General features: G+C 45.9%; 1 protein-coding gene and 1 long non-coding RNA gene across 37 annotated transcripts in view; one reads left to right on the top strand and one right to left on the bottom strand.

Annotated features, from left to right (window-relative positions):
* Positions 1–15778, top strand: part of LOC138431407 (uncharacterized) — a 332640-nt gene that overhangs the window by 264992 nt on the left and 51870 nt on the right. The gene's annotated exons all lie outside the window — the stretch shown is intronic.
* Positions 3663–10796, bottom strand: LOC138431415 (uncharacterized). Of its 2 annotated transcripts, none has more exons than XR_011253685.1 (3): positions 10653–10796; positions 10229–10561; positions 3663–4356 (listed from the first exon to the last, which is right to left on the bottom strand). It is a non-coding gene; the product is annotated as an uncharacterized lncRNA (long non-coding RNA). The 2 variants fall into 2 exon arrangements; XR_011253686.1 differs by lacking the exon at positions 3663–4356 and adding an exon at positions 5182–5351.

Consider the following 15778-nt stretch of genomic DNA (forward strand, 5'->3'; position numbering starts at 1 on the left):
CACCCACTCACCCATCCATCCACCCACCCATCCATCCATCCACCCACTCACCCATCCATCCACCCATCCATCCATCCATCCACCCACCCACCCATCTACTCATCTATCCATCCACCATCTACCCATCCATCCACCCACCCATTCATCCATCCACCATCCATCCAACCACCCACCCATCCACCCACCCATCCACTCACCCATCCATCCACCCACCCATCCATCCATCTTCCACCCATCTATCCACCCATTAACCCGTCCATCCATCCTCCCACCCACCCATCCTACCATCCATCCCCTCACCCACCCACCCGTCCACCCACCCATCCATCCACCTAACCATCCATCCATTCATTCCCCCATTCATCCCTCTATCCAGCAAAACCTAACTTGTACAGTACACTTTTCTACCTTTGATGAACATACAAAAATGAGTATAGGGTGCTGCTTGCCTTTAAAAACTGCCTGTTTCATAGTTTTCCTTGAGTAGTGAAATAAACAGTTGAGTACTGCGCTAGTTTTGATGAGGTAACACGCTCTCCACCGTGGGATTCTGCAAATCAGTGCCTGTGGCTGGTGATTTATTCTGTGAGTGAATACTGAAACACTGGCATCAGTAAGCGTTCAGGTAACAAAAGACATGTTAGTATGTCTCTGATCAGTAAATTCCTGATAATTAATAATCTGAGTTCATCCTGCCCAGTGCAGAATGGTCCACCTCAAATACCCAACCCGTGGAAGGGAATTCGGATGCTCTAGAACCATGGGACAGAAAGAGGGTTTTGTAATTTCCTTTGGGTGATAGTTCATGATGCATTTTGGGATCATACTTGCAGATTTTTTCTTGTATATCTTAGTTGCTGGCATTAGTCATTTTAATTACAAGTACCCAACTGTCAAATCATGCTACGTACAGACACTGAATGAAAAGTATTCTTTATTACAACTGTTAACGTTAAACACGTGTTTTATTTAAACGTTGACATACTCTGATGAAATGCATATTTATTTGTTGATCTCATTCTCTGAGCGCAAAGACTGCACTCTATTAAAAGTCTCCATTTTTCCTCTTTTACTGATTTCCATTTTTCTTACATACAGCTCACTTAGTGAATTTTAGTTGACTCAACTGTGCATAACCAATTAGCCACAGCTCCATGTAACTCTGGTATTAGCTCCTTGCTTGGAGTAAACTTGGTTATTTTCATGCACCCTATTCATTCTTGAAGTCAAATCCATCCTGAGATTGATACACAATTTGAGCCATGAAGGGAAGCAGTGTCTTTAATATTTGATGTCATTTGTATTAGATTGTAAGGTTTTCCTATTGGCTCAGCAGCAAAGAATCTGCCTGCCAATGCAGGAGACCTGGATTCAATCCCTGGTTCGAGAAGATTCCCTGGAGAAGGAAATGGCGACACACTCCAGTATCCTTGCCTGGAGAATCCCATGAACAGAGGAGCATGGTGGGCTACAGTCCATCGTGTTGCAAAGAGGCAGACATAACTTAGCAACTGAGCATGCACGCAAGTATTGGATTGAAGTGACGGGACGCTCTGTAGAGATGGGTTCAGCTTCCCTGTGGGACGGTTATGGGTGAGTTAGTCCGGTAGCTCGGGATTACTGACAGCAGGCAACAATAGTTTCTTGCAATTTCTTAGAGCTAGAACTAATACTGAATAACTGATGTGAGTTTCAAGAAACCTAGCCCCCAAGTTTGCTCACAGTTCTGTGCATGTGATAGATGTGTCATCGCATCTTTGCAGGTACCAAAGTGATAGTTTACTTTGACTGCTCATTTTACCAATGGGAAGGATTATGATGTAAGACAGTTTTTTTAAAAGATAACATGGGTGGTCCAGCAGCTAAGCCATGCGCGCCCAATGCAGGGGGACTGGTCTGAGCCTAGGTCTCACATGCTGCAACTCAAGAGTGTTTGGAAGCCACACCTAGGACCCAGCACAGCCAAAAGTAAATAAATAAACTTTAAAACAATTTGTTTCCCTTGTTTATTTTGGGCTGAGCCGTGTCTTCCTTGCTGTGTGGGCTTCGGTCCTGTCCTGGCTAGCAGAGGCTCCTCTCTGGTTGTGATGGCCAGCCCTCTCACTGCAGAGGCTCCTCTCTAGTTGTGATGGCCAGCCCTCTCATTGCAGAGGCTTCTCCTGTTGCAGCTCCTGGACTCTAGCGGACTGGCTCAGCGGTTGCGACAGGTTTTCCCGGAGTAGGGCTCCAACCTGGGTCTCCCGCATCAGCAGGCAAATCCTTCACGGCTGAGCTACCAGGGAAGCCTAATACATAAATATTTTAAAACAATACAGGAGATAACGTTCAGAAGGAAATGATTGTGAATGAGGCGAGGGAAAAGGCCTTATCACGCTGACGTGCTGTGCTTAGTCACTCAGTCATGTCCGACTCTTTGCGACTGCATGGACTACAGTCCACCAGGCTCCTCTGTCCATGGGATTCTCCAAGCAAGAATGCATAGAGTGGGTTGCCATGCCCTCTTCCAGGGGATCTTCCCGACCGAGGGGTGGAACCCAGGTCTCCCGCATTGCAGGCAGTTTCTTTGTCAGCTGAGCCATCTGGGAAGCCCAAGAATACTAGAATGGATAGCCCATCCCTTCTCCAGGGGGCCTTCCAGGCCCAGGAATCGAACTGGGGTTTCCCTGCATTGCAGGTGGATTCTGTACCAGCTGAGCTCCCTGGGAAGGCCCTGATACTCTGATACAGTGATACGGTTCTGCGAGATGCTTTGATGGTGGATACATGCCTCTATGTTTGCCAAATCCCATAGGACATACAGCGTTAAGAGTGAACCCTTGGAGAAGGGCATGGCAACCCACTCCAGCATTCCTGCCTGGAAAATCCCCATGGACAGAGGAGCCTGGCAGGGCTACAGTCCACGGGGTGGCAAAGAGTCACACATGGCTGAGCAACTGAACAACAAGAACACCGCTTAGTGGGGGTGGGGTGGGAGGACTGTGGTGGAAGATACTGATAAAGAGGGAGCCTGTGAGCATGCGGGTGCCGGCAATATGTGGGAGCTCTGTTCTTGGTGCTCAGGTCTGCAGTAACCCGAAACCAGCGTTCCAAACCAGTGTGTTAGCCAAGCGAAGTCGGTCCTATGATTACTCATCCTTTGCTATCATTCGCTTCCGAAAGAAAGTGAAGTCACTCAGTCGTGTCCCAACTCTGTGACTCCGTGGACTGTAGCCCGCCAGGCTCCTCTGTCCAGGGGACTCTCCAGGCAAGAATTACTGGAGTGGGGTGCCATGCCTTCCTCCAGGGCATCTTCCTGACCCACGGGTTGAGCGTGGACTCAGTTTCTTTCAGTCCTTGAAAGCAAAGTTGAAGGGGCTAGTCACTATGGGATGGTTAGTGAGCTTCTTAACGTCCCTGGGTCTTCATTTCGCCCTCCATACAGTGGGAAGCTGGCTTGACAAGTATGTCGTGTAAATAGGAAATAATATGCGTAAAGTCATGTTGAATGCACACGGCAGACATTGTTGAATACGTGGTATCAGAAGCCCCCCTTTTGGATTAAATATTTGTTCTGAAATACGTGTTGCTAACTTGCCTGTCAATATCATAATTTACAAAATGACAGCTAACATTTCATTCTAATGCATATGAAGGCTTTAAAATAACCAGGCTTGGTGTTTTAATCATGAGGCTGCAATATATTTAATTTTCAATATTCAGTATCTCTTATCGCTCAATACAGAATGGGAAGTGTTACACTAAATCCCTTACCTTCATTATGTTAGGGGTGTGTGTGTGTGTGTGTGTGTGTGTGTGTGTGTGTGTGGTTAACAAGAGCTGTGTGTCCAGCTTCCTTTTTAATATTAGTGACCACAGCCTGTTGACACATGAATCATACCTTGTACACTGAAGAATCTGCCTGCCAGTACAGGAAACACAGAAGAGCCGGGTTCAATCCCTGGGTCGGGAAGATCCCCTGGAGGAGGGCATGGCTACCCACTCCAGTATTCTTGCCTGGAGAATCCCATGGACAGAGGAGCCTTGTGGGCTGCAGTCTGTGTGGCTGCAAAGAGTCAGACACGACTGAGCAACTGAACAGCAAAAACACTACTTAGTGGGAGTGGGGTGAGAGGGCTGTGATGTGGTAACCAGCATGAGCTGGGGTACTTGGACATCTGTTACTTCCATTCCTTGGATCCTTTCTTCTGGGAGAGGGGTCCTTGGGAACGCTTGAAAGCACTCCCCCTTCGTTACAAAGTGTCACGGCCAAATGATCTCCAGTTTACTGTGCCTGGAGCTTGCCTCTCAACCCACGAATTGGCATCGTCTCAGACATGGACAGGTAAGTGGGAGGCACGAAATCACCTGATGAATGTTCTGTAAAGAATTAGGAACAGAAACAATCATTTTCTACTCACCTCTTTCACCAGAATATCATAGAGGAAGAGGAGAATGAAAAGATTAGGAAAAAAAAAAAAAATTTTCGAGCCAAGGGTTGAGGTTGCCGCCCCTCTGCAGCGAAGAGAATAGCAATGCCATGCTTTTTAGTAATTGAAGGAGAGTTGATATGAAGTGTTGGGTTAGTTGCAGGTGTAAAGCAGAGGGATTCATATCTCTGAAAAGAAAAGAATCTGAAAAAGTTTCAGGTGTAAAGCGAAGGGATTCACATCTCTGAAAAGAAAAGAAACTGAAAAAGTTTCAGGTGTAAAGCGAAGGGTTTCAGAGCTCTGAAAAAAGAATCTGAAAAAGGATATATATATATTCAGATTCTTTTCAGAATCTGAGAAAGAAGATATATATATATATATATATATATATATATGTGTATATATATGCATGTATATTCAGATTCTTTTCAATTGCAGGTAATTACAAGATACCAAGTAGAGTTCCCTATGCTATACCATAGGTCCCTGTGGGTTATGTATTTTGTATATAGTCTTTTGTGTCTGCTAATCCCAACCTCCTATTTTATCCCTTCCCCTGCCTCTTTCCCCTTCGGTGACTGTAATTTAGCTTTCTGTGCCTGCGGGTCTATTTCTGTTCTGTAAATAAGCTCATCTGTGTAGTTTTTAAAAAGATTCCCGCCTCCAGGTGATAAGCGTCAGGTATTTGTCTCTCTAGGTCTGACTTATGAATACCTCACTAAGTGTGATAATCTCTTGGTTCATCTGTGTTGCTATAAATGGTGTTATTTCATTCTTTTTTAATGATTGAGTCATGTCTCATTGTGTGTGCGTGCGTGTGTGTGTGTGTGTGTGTGTGTATGTCCGTGGGTGTGTATACACATCTTTATTCATTTGTCGAAGGACGTTTATGTTGCTTCCGTGTCTTGGCTGATGTAAAGAATGCTGCAGGGAGCATCGGGGTACCTGAAAAAAATCCAAATGAGACCATCACTGTTCACTGTTGTAATACATGGAGAATTGACAGGTAGTGCTAGAATTTGGTGCTAATAATGATACTGAGGGATGTATGCTAGTCTGCTTTCTGTCATGCCTCTGAAATCTTATTCCTTTGCACCTTTCAGTACTTGGAACAGTCTGTCACACTGCCAGAATAATATAATAAGAAAAGTCTCGGGAGTTTTTAAAGTATAATGAAACCTTAGACACTGGTGCTCCAGGATGCTTGACTATAAGAGATTTGGGTACCAGTGAAAAAAAAAAACAGAAAAAAACCCCACTAGATCGTGTAAGTTGGTTCTGTGTTTGCAGGTGGGTGGTGTTGTGTAGAACTCCTTGGCCTGGTACCTAAACATGGAAACACTTCTGTCCCTGAAAGGAGAGCATGAGGCCTTGGTCCACTGAGGCCCTTGGACCCTACTCTGCCAGGATAGATAACCATGCACGGAGAAATCAAACCAGATGCCAAGACCCTGTTGATGGATTGCGTGATCCAGGAAACCATCATCACGGCATTATCCTTACAAATGTTTATTATGAAGAGAAAAAAGCAATAGTTCTGTGGGTTCCTGAAATAATTTTCAATAAAAAAAAAAAAAAAAGAGACCTCAGAAACTAATTTCTATGTGTCTTTGCTACAAGGCAGAACTGTTTAATGGGACAAATGCATAGCCTCGAATTTACAGGCAGGAGCTTCCAACCACAACATTGTTAATTTTATTTTTGAATTTCAGTGAAGAAGAGATGCTCAAATGTTACGACAGTGCCTATAAATATACAAGATTATTTTTATGTCATGCCTGTCTTTCTAAAATCCAGAAGAAATAGTTCCATTACTGCCTTTCTTATTAATTTTATGTCTCCCGCACATTTTTCTTGCTCTCTTGACTAATTCATAGTATGTGGCATCTTGTGAAGACAGAACCATAAGAAGATAGTTCGGCCATGGACACACTGCAGTATTTAACATGGAGAACCAGCAAGGACCTGCTGGGCAGCACAGAGAACTCTGCTCAATACTCTGTAATAACCTTAGGCTCCCAGGGGGAAGGATGGGGGAAGGGATAGTCAGAGAGTTTTGGTTGGACACGGACACACTGCTGTGTTTAACACGGAGAACCAGCAAGGACCTGCTGTCCAGCACAGGGAACTCTGCTCAAAACTCTGTAATAATCTTATGGTTCCCAGGGGGGAAAGATGGGGGGAAGGGATAGTTAGGGAGTTTGGGATGGATGTGGACACACTGGTGTGTTTAACATGGAGAACCAGCAAGGGCCTGCTGTCCAGCACAGGGGACTCTGCTCAGTGTCGTGTTTGCAGCCTGGATGAGAGAGAATAGATACGTGTATATGTATCGCTGAGTCCCTTTTCTCTGCACCTGAAAGTATCACAAGACTATTAGTTGGCTGTGAAAGTGAAAGACACTGTCGTATCCGACTCATTGCGACCCCACAGTCCATGAGATTTTCGAGGCCAGAATACTGGAGTGGGGATCCTCCTGACCTAGTATTCAAACCCAGGTCTCCCACATTGCAGGCGGATTGTTTACCAGCTGAGCCACCAAGGAAGCCCAAGAATACTGGAGTGGGTAGCCTATCTCTTCCCCAGCAGATCTTCCTGACCCAGGAATCGAACTAGTGTCTCCTGCATTGCAGGCGGATTCTTTACCAGATGAAGCTACCAGGTTGCTGCTGCTGCTGCTGCTAAGTCACTTCAGTTGTGTCTGACTCTGTGCAACCCCATAGACGGCAGCCCACCAGGTTCCCCCATCCCTTGGATTCTCTAGGCAAGAATACTGGGGTGGGTTGCCATTTCCTTCTCCAGTGCATGAAAGTGAAAAGTCAAAGTGAAGTCGCTCAGTCGTGTCCAACTCTTTGTGACTCTGTGGACTGCAGCCCACCAGGCTCCTACGTCCCATGGGATTTTCCAGGCAAGAGTACTGGAATGGGCTGCCATTGCCAAGTGGGCTATACTCTAATATAAAATAAAAAGTAAAAAAACAAAGAATGTCTAATAATAACTTATAACCTTTAGAAAAATATTAGGAATCTATTATTTTCTGGACATACACAAAGCTGTGTAATCCTCTTGCTTTTTGATGGAGTCTAAAATAAATGTTATGTATTCATATTCCTCTTTGAATACTGACTTTGAAAAATAGACCAATAATTTTCTTTTTTTTTTTTTTTTTTTTTTGCTTCTTTCCACTGTCTGAAAGAAATGATGCAATAAAAATGTCACACGGCTCAGAAAATGGCGAAGCTTATCATTGACAAGATCAGTGCATTTAGGATCCGGCCCAATTACACTATAGAAATTTCTGTCAATCTTACTGCTTACAAAAGGATGTTTTTCACCTTTGTTTTCTCACTGCTGGTGGACATGGCTTAGGAGTACGGGCACCGAAGAATTCTTCCAGGAGTGCCCCCGACCTCTGCCTGTCCAAGTGGAGTGGAGAGCCTCTTTCCTTAAGTCTTGATTGCAACTCAAGCATTCAGTCCAGAGCCCTTGGTCTTTCATAAAGCGTGGTCACTTAAAGAGGACTCCAACATCACTCTCAACACGGAGGATGCCTCTCAGAAACGAAGCCACTCTGCATGTCTGTGACATCTGTCTCTGATCCTTACTATCTTAACAGCCACACAAGAGCCAGCCTTCCTGCCCCAGAAGCCCCCCAGCTGCCTTGGGAAGCCGTTCCTTGCGGGGCTGGCTCACTCTCCCTGGCAGCATCACCCCTAATAGGTCCACACAGCTTGTCCCTTGTTCCTTCTGAAACTTGTGCTCTCTAGGAGCCCAGGGGAAACCTCTGAGGGGGCGTGTTAATCCAGACGGGAAGGGGGTTAGCACCCCTGGGACAGCCTGCAGTCCGTACATAGGGCACGGATGCTTTTAGATACAATGGATCCTGAAACAGCATGGGTTTGAAATGCAGGTGTCCACTCATCTGTGGATTTTTTTTTCCAAAATACTGCAGTATTACGGAATGGCCGGTTGCTTGAAAGCAGAGATGCAGAACACCAGAGACAGGCAGAAACCGTGGATGCAGAGGTTGACTAAACTCACGTGCAGTTTCTCCACTGCTTAGAGGTTCAGCGTCCGAACCCCTGTGCTGTTCAGGGTCCACTGCAAATGCTCCTGAAGGTGAAATGCCCACAAACCTGGGTATACAGACCTCAGTGGATCGGGGAGGATGAGCCCCTTCCATCCACAGCTCTTTGCATTCTTTACCCAGAATTAGGTTCCTGAGATCACCACCGACATAAGCCAGCTGCACAGAAGGTCTTGTTTGAGGTGTTCTATTTGGGGGGGACCCAGGATAAAGGAATGAGCAACCCACTCCAGGATTCTTGCCTGGACAATCACATGGACAGAAGACCTGGCGGGTGGCTGTAGTCCATGGGGTCGCAAAGTGTCAGACACGACCGAGTGACTAACACACACACACACACACACACACACACACACATACACACACACACACAGAAAGACTGTTTCTTCCCCTTCTTCCCTCTCTCCTTGCTTCCTTTTTTCTTCTCTCCCCCTCTCTGTGTGTTTCTCTGTCTAATCTATTATATAATCTATCGTTTGATCTAGTCCATCATCTACCATCAAGCATAGAGAGATAAGGTGACTTCTAAAGAGTCATTTTCAAGGAATATTTGTGTTTTAACAGCTGCTTTGTCTGAATCTGGCTTCCCTGGTGTCTCAGTGGTAAAATATATATATATATATATCTTCCTATAGTGCAGGAGACATGGGTTGGATCCCAAGGTGGGGAAGATCCCCTGGAGAAGGGAATGGCAGCCCACTCCAGTGTTCTCGCCTGGAGAATCCCACGGACACAGGAGCCTAGCAGGCTACAGTTCATGGCGTCGCAAAGAGTCAGACAGGACTGAGCGACTGAGTGACTTTCACTTTCACACTTATCGGAATCAGTAACAGCAAATGATTTTCTATTCAGTGATTCTTCTTTTGCTTGCTACAGCTTATTGCAGACTTAAGTGTCGTGGACTGAATGTGTACCCCCAGATTCTTATCTCTGAATCAGGAGGAGGGTCCCCATCAGAACCTGACCAGGCTGGTCCTCTGAGAAGTAAACTCTTATTGCTTACAAGCTGCCCATTGCATGAGACTGTGCTCCAACAGCCTGAGCCATGACCCCAGAGTTCTCTGTCTTTGAAGAAAGATGACACGGTGGTCGTAAGAGGAAAATCTGAGTAAGTTCAGGAGCAGACAGTAAACGACAGAGCCCGCTTAAAATACGTCTGATTAGAGACATTCCATGCGCTTGTTGTTGAAAGAGATGACACAATCAAGCTGGATGATCTAAAGTGCAATCCTGGGCTTCCCCAGTGGTCTGGTGGATACGAAGCCGCCTGCCAGTGCAGGGGACACGTGCTCCCATCCCTGGTCCTGGAAGATCCCGTACACCAAGGGGCACATAAGCCCGGGAGCCACAACTCCTGAATCTCGCGCATTCGAGAACCTGTGCTTGGCAACGAGAAGCCACCTCCAGGAGAAGGCTGCATACCACAAGTAGCCCCCACTCACCGCAACTAGAGAAGCTCCGTCCAGCAACAGAGACCCAGGCACGGCCCACAAGAAAGAACTCAACTGAAATGAAAAAAAGTGCCCTCTGCTCCTCACCCCACCTGGAAATCTGATCACCGGCCTGCATGAGGTATGAACAAACTCTTCCCCATCTCCTTGTTGATGTATGGCAAAACCAATACAATATTGTAAAGTAGTTAACCTCCAATTAAAATAAATAAATTTATATTTTAAAAAACCCCAACGCCACGTTTGCACTATTGTTTTTGCAACAATAGTGTGTTGTGACTTGCCTCGGCTGCTGCCTTTTCCAGTCTTCCATCTTCATGAGATAACTTCCCTTCCTTGATTCTCCTTCTGATGACGAGCTGCCTGTTACATTTTGTATAAACGTGGCCCCTCAGCCAAGGCCAGCTCCCGTTAGATCATCCTTGGCATCTTCCTCTGTTGAGTGTTATGTCTCCAAGCTTCAAAGAACGGCGTCCGGTTCCATAGGATGAGCACGCGTTCCTGGCTACGTGTTGGCCTGAGCCTTGTCACTTCCACTTAAGAGTGATTCAACAGGCAGCTCTGGTACATGACGTCATTGAGCAGAAGCCATGTCCAAACGCCGGCCAGCAAGCCTCCTGGGAAAGAGATGGATGGAAAAAAGACTCTAGATTTGGAAATGGTTCTGCTGCACAAGCTGTTGCATCAAACCACTTATTCAGCCTATACCTGAGAATCTTTGAAAGAGATTCACTCGGGTGGGCCTCGGAAGGTTATAATCAGCTGTGGGCCGCGGTGTGTAACACTCTCTCTCATTTGGTGTGGACAGACACTAAGCAGAAGAAACGCCAGAGGCTGGCACAGTTTAAGCATAAGTGAGTTGACGTGTTTATGCAATTCACTGGATAATATGATGCAACAGATGATTTCCAAATCCTGACTTTTAAACTCTCTCCATATGTGTGGGCAGTTAGGTACGTCCCATATTTCAAGTAACCCTTCGCTGACTCTTCTCGTACAGCAAAACGTCATTCTGTGAAGTAATTATCCATCTCTCTCTCTCTCCCGATAAACTTTGGTTTTGTTCCCCTGTATTTAATTTTCTCGAGGAAGAGCCACTTCAAAAATTAGCTTGATCATATTAAGCTCGAAATTACGTCCCGTGTTGGAAGGATCGCAGCTTTCGTTCTTCTGTCTATGGCAAACAGGCGAAAATCTTTACTTGTGTGAAGAACTGTAATTTGAAAGATGATTACATTGATGAAAGATGATTATATTAGATCAGTCATCCGAGTAAGGCAGCTTGCAGATCCTACCTCGCAAGCCCTCGCTATGGGCCCGCTGTCACGCGTCCAGTTGGAACACATGCACGTGGGTTTGTTTACATTTGCACACGATGTTATCTGTGAAAATATCCTTGGTGATTGGCGATGATCTCATCAATGCTTAGGACTTTTCCGCACAGAGTATAATACTGTCGTTGGAGTTAGATGCATGGAGATATTGCCAAACAGCATGGGTTTACAGGCCCTGTCGGCTGGTCACCAGTGTGCAGAACTCACATGCTTGGTTTATTCAGACCCAAAGAGGGGAAGACGCCTGAACTGGCCAGCTGGCACAAATTATACTTGGAGCAACGTTTCTCTGCTGCTCATCCAAACAAAATAGGCTCCCAGCTCGTGCGTTCATTGTTTTACTGCGTCCATCAAGATCTAGGCTAGTATCGGGCTCACTGGAGAACCCCCTTCATGGTTGTCGGGAGATTTGTACGTCGCTGAATTTTTCATTCTGTCGTGTTCCGAAATCTCTTGAGGACTCTGCCCGAAGTTGTTCTCTTGAGCTGGATATTTCACTTTCCTTGTTTAGGATTTAAATCCCGTAGTTTCATTGAGGGTTCACAGCTTCTCTAAGACTTTCGGCACTGATTTCAAATAGCATAAAATCAGTTGGTTTTCAAAAACAGGCATTTGCTGTTGTTATGCCGTCACTAAGTGGTGTCCGACTCTTTGCAACCCCATGGAGTTGCAGCACGCCAGGCTCCTCCGTCCTTCACCGTCTCCTGGAGCTTGCTCAGATTCGTGTCCATTGAGTTGATGATGCTATCTGACCATCTCTTCCTCTGTCGTCCCCTTCTTCTCCTGCCTTCAATCTTCCCCAGCATCAGGATCTTTTCCAATACATCATTTCTTCCCATCAGGTGACCAAAGGATTGGAGTTTCAGCTTCAACATCAGTCCTTCCAATGAATATTCAGGACTGATGTACTTTAGGATGGACTGGCTCAATCTCCTTGCAGTCCAAGGGACTCTCGAGAGTCTCCTCCAACACCACAGTTGAAAAGCGTCAATTCTTCGGTGCTCAGCTTTCTTCACAGTCCCACTCTCACATCCATACATGACCACTGGAAAAATCATAGCCTTGACTAGACGGACCTTTGTTGGCAAAGTAATGTCTCTGCTTTTCGATATGCTGTCTAGGTTGGTCATAACTCTCCTTCCAAGGAGTAAGCTTATTTTAATAGATACATATATATTCTGTCTAAGCCTTCCCTATCGATTGACATCTATGTCTGTATGTGTGGATCTCTGCTCAAAGAAATACTTAAAACCAAATACTGTGTTACCTGTTTTTAAATACCTGCAAATGGCTTTATTGAAAGTGTAACTTAATTACATTGTGTTCAGTGAATATCCTGGTAAAGCTCAGTTCAGTGGCATGGATTGAGCCTAGGATCACCAGATATAGCCTCGACACACTTACACTACATGGCTTTTATACTGTCTGCATTTTGTGCAAATGTGGACTTGCCAAAGTTATTTTTTAAAAAACCCACCTCTCTCCCCTGCTTCACTCTTTCGCGGACTTGCCATCACATATAGGGCAAACCTCAGGGGCCTTTGGTCTTTCCTCGTGGCTCAGACGGTGAAGAATGTGCCTACAATGCAGGATACCTGGGTTCAGTCCCTGGGTTGGCAAGATCCCCTGGAGAAGAATAGCTACCCGCAGTGTTCTTGCCTGGAGAATTCCATGGACAGAGGAGCCTGGTGGGCTGCAGTCCAGAGGGTTGCAGAGAGTGGGACATGCCTGAGCCACCAAGACTTCACGTCAGGCATGTTGGTGTTGAGTGAGTCTTGAGAATCAGGAAAGCCTGTTGTGTGGTTTCACTTCTGTACCAGCCTTGTTCCCATCTCACCCCCCTTCCTACTGTGTCTCATATCAGTTTCGCCCAAAGAATCCCACGTGCTAGATGGAAATACCGTCCACCAGAAGGCTCCTGGGACATGCTAATCAGGTTGTTTCCTGTCTGCGGAATCCTATTCTTATTCTTTTCTCGGCGAGACCTTACGAAACACAGACACCCAATCCCCTGACCCAGTCTAGGCGCCTCTGAGCCAAGCCACTCTCCCGGAATATCTCATTCATTGACACGCCAGTGTGTCTGTTTCTCCCTATTAACAGCTGTTCAGGGCAGGGCCAGAATCTCAGGTGGACGTACACCTTGGGGTCTGTGCCTGCAGTTCTTATTGTTCAGTTGCTCAGCTGTGTTGAACTCTTGTGACCCCGTGGACCAGTCTCCTCTGTCCATGGGATTTCCCAGGCACCTGGAGTGGGTTGATGTTTTCTCCTTCATGGAATCTTCCCCACCCAGGGGTTGAACCTGCGTCTCCTGTGTTGGCTGGCAGGTTCTTTACCGCTGAGGCTGCATTTCCATTGGTTTTGTGTCAAAATCAGCTGAGCGATATGATCGGTCGAATGTCTCAGCTGCAAACCATACAAACTGGAAGAGAAGAGACATTGCTATGGTGTTGACCTCTCATGTGGAAGTTTGCTTGCCGTGAAATAAGGCCCAAATAGATCGTAATCACATGTTAGAGTTGTCATACTTTAATTTCAATTAACATCGTATATTGCACTGTTATGCAGATGAACAGTAATGAAATCCAAAAAAGGTACATGCTTTATTATAGCTTCAGGTTTTTTAAAATACAAATATATATAAACTTATAACTAAACCCAGTGGCAGGGCTCTTGTGTGAGTTATGGGTCTCATCAGCAACTGGCCAGCAGTGTGATCCGAGGGACCCACAGAACAGTCTCCACAAAAAATCCATTTTCCCTGTGTAATGGGATCCCACCAACAGCTCTGATGCTTTCCAAGTACATACCTGGCCTCTTATAAAAGTCACCTAGCCATCGTGACCTTATTAAACACAGAGTCAGAAGCTAAACGCGTGGACTTTTGGATGAAAGAATTTTTCATTTGTTTTTCAAAAACCTCTGGACTAAGTTGATAAACTGGCATATTACAGGAAGGCTTAAAGTGCAGACCTGTGAGACCACAGGTGCTGGAGGTGGACTGGAAGGCCCCCTCCGTCCTGAGCACGCAGGGCACAAGATGGGCGGATGGCTGTCCTTGTGGGTGGTGGCCAGCATAGCACGGCAACTCGCCTGCACTCCTTTGGGTGGTCGTGGAGATGGCTCTCTGCAACCCTGTGCCTCCTTCATATACAGCATGGAAAACCACCACCTTCAGACCTGCCTCTTGATTTTACCTGCAGCAGAGAAAGAGTAAGGGAGTTGTCTAAGGCAGGCATTCCCAGAAAATTCTGGGAGTGGGAAAAAAAAAAAACTTACTATGTTGTATATAAAGCACAGAATAATACAGAAAATAGACAGATTCAAGGATATTCGTGGTATTAGAATTTCATTTTTTTTAAATTGCATAACTATCCCTTCCCCAGTTCTTCCCCCCTAGTAACCATAATCTTATTACAAAGTACTGAGCAGAGTTCCCTGTGCTGTCCAGCAGGTGCTTGTTGGTTCTCCATGTTAAATACAGCAGTGTGTCCATGTCCATCCCAAACTCCCTGACTATCCCTTCCCCCATCCTCCCCTCTGGAAACCATAAGGTTATTACAGAGTATTGAGCAGAGTTCCCTGTGCTGACCAGCAGGTCCTTGCTGGTTCTCCATGTTAAACACAGCAGTGTGTCCATGTCCATCCCAGACTCCCTAACTGTCCCTTCCCCCATCCTTCCCCCTGTTGACCACAAGGTTATTACAGAGCATTGAGCAGAGTTCCCTGTGCTGTCCAGAAGGTCCTTGCTGGCTCTCCATGTTAAATAAAGCAGTGTGTCCATGTCCATCTCAAATTCCTTGTCTCTCCCCACTCCTGTTTTCACAGGAAGTGTAAAGTTCATTCTCTATGTCTGAGTCTATTTCTGTTTCATAAATAAGTTCACTTTTGTCATTTCTTTTTAGATTGCTCAGATAACAGATGTCATATATTTCACCTTCTCTGTCTAAACTGCTTCAATCAGTATGACAGCCTCTAGCTCCATCCATGTTGCTGCAGGTGGCATCGTTTCCTTCTTTTTGATGGCTCAGTAACATTCCCTTGTGTATATATGTACCACGTCTTCTTTTTCCAATCCTCTGTCAATGACCATTTAGGTTACATCCATGTCCTGGCTGTTGTGAATAGTTCTGCGTGAACATTGAGATGCGTGTATGTTTTTGAATCATGTTTCCCCCCACCTCCCCCGGCCCCCGCCTGGATATATGCCCAGGAGTGGGATTGGAAGACTATAGTCAATCATGGGGTGTTGATTACGAAAAAAAAGTTTCAGAAATCTCCTTGGAGGGTCACAGTGGAAAAAAAGCCTTTTCTTTGCTGGATGATATATAGCAGGGTGGGGGAAGGCTTGATGGCAGAGGAGGGGAGGTAGAGGCAGACGGCCACCTGCTGGGAGCAATTAGACTGATGGAGAAGCCAGAGAGAGGGCAGTGTGCCTGCTGGTCTCCTAGGATGAGCCAGTGGAGCGTGCAGTTCCGAACTAAGGTAGACGAAGACACT

Source organism: Ovis canadensis, chromosome Y (genome assembly GCF_042477335.2).
Source record: "Ovis canadensis isolate MfBH-ARS-UI-01 breed Bighorn chromosome Y, ARS-UI_OviCan_v2, whole genome shotgun sequence".
NCBI lineage: Eukaryota > Metazoa > Chordata > Mammalia > Artiodactyla > Bovidae > Ovis > Ovis canadensis.